The sequence below is a fragment of the Hemiscyllium ocellatum genome, chromosome 48, assembly GCF_020745735.1.
Source record: "Hemiscyllium ocellatum isolate sHemOce1 chromosome 48, sHemOce1.pat.X.cur, whole genome shotgun sequence".
NCBI classification, from domain to species: domain Eukaryota; kingdom Metazoa; phylum Chordata; class Chondrichthyes; order Orectolobiformes; family Hemiscylliidae; genus Hemiscyllium; species Hemiscyllium ocellatum.
In genome coordinates, this window is record NC_083448.1 from 18,835,841 (window position 1) to 18,837,067 (window position 1,227).

A 1,227-nucleotide genomic window follows, 5' to 3' on the forward strand; every position below is an offset into this window, starting at 1 on the left:
CACTGACTGCATCTACACCTTCCCTCAGGCAGCACCTTCCAAACCCATGACCACTTCCATCTGGAAGGACAAGGGGCAGCAGATACATGGGAACACCACCCCCTGCAAGCTCCCCTCTGAGCCCCTCCCCACCCTGACTTGGGAATCTCTCACCATTCCTCCACTGTCACTGGGTCAAAATCCTGGAATTCCCTCCCTGAGGACATTGTGGGCCTACCCACAGCACATGGACTGCAGCGGATCAAGACACCAGCTCACCCCCCCGTCCCACCTTCTCAAGGGGCAACTAGGGACAGGGCAATAAATACTGGGCCCAGCCTGTGATGATAAATACCAGAAATCTCAGGAATAAATAATACCAAGTCTGGCCATTCATTGTGCGATTTCTACACAGTATGATCCCACAACAACTACATATCAGGAAAACTATCACACTGGTAATGCTGGATGTATGAAGCAAAAACAGAACTTGCTGGAGAAACTCAGCAGGTCTGTCAGAAACTGTCAGAGAGCGAAAAACAGACTTAACCTGTCCAGAGCTCAGCCCCATGGGAGAATGACCAAATCATGTGGTGGTTGAGAGTGTGGTGCTGGAAAAGCACAGCAGGTCAGGCAGCATCCGAGGAGCAGGAGAGTTGACATTTCAGGTTTTATGAGGAAGGGGTGTTTGTGTCTGTGTGGGTGGGTGGGGGGTGGGAGTGTGTATCATTGACTGGGGCTCTCCCTGTACCGTGCTGCAGTATTGTTCACTGAGACAGAGTACAGCATGAACAAGGTGTGCTCAGTGTTCACGGCCAAGTAATGGAGTGGCCAGCCTGTGCACAGCATGATCCCACAGGTAGGGCAGCCTTTTGCCTGGTCTGCTCACCTGAGCATTGTATGAGAGCCGTTGTATGTGCAGGAGATGTGAGCTGGATGGTGGAGGTCCTGGAAATGTCTCTCCCCCTCCCCATCCCCCACCACCCCGCTAGCTCAGGTGGATCTGGCCTTGGTGTAGTGTTAACCTGGGCTCAGTCCCACTTGGGCCAAACTACAGCAGATCAGTGGGTTATAGTCTCTCCAACCCAGACCCTGGGCTGTTCCCTTCTCTCAGACAGGACGGGGAAGGGGTTGGTCTGCACAGACAGAGACAGAGAGGGGCAGCTGTGGGCTTCCTCAGTCACTCACTGAAACGTGTGTGTGGGTGTGTGTGTGTGTGTATACAAACCTCAGCTCCCTGACTGTGGG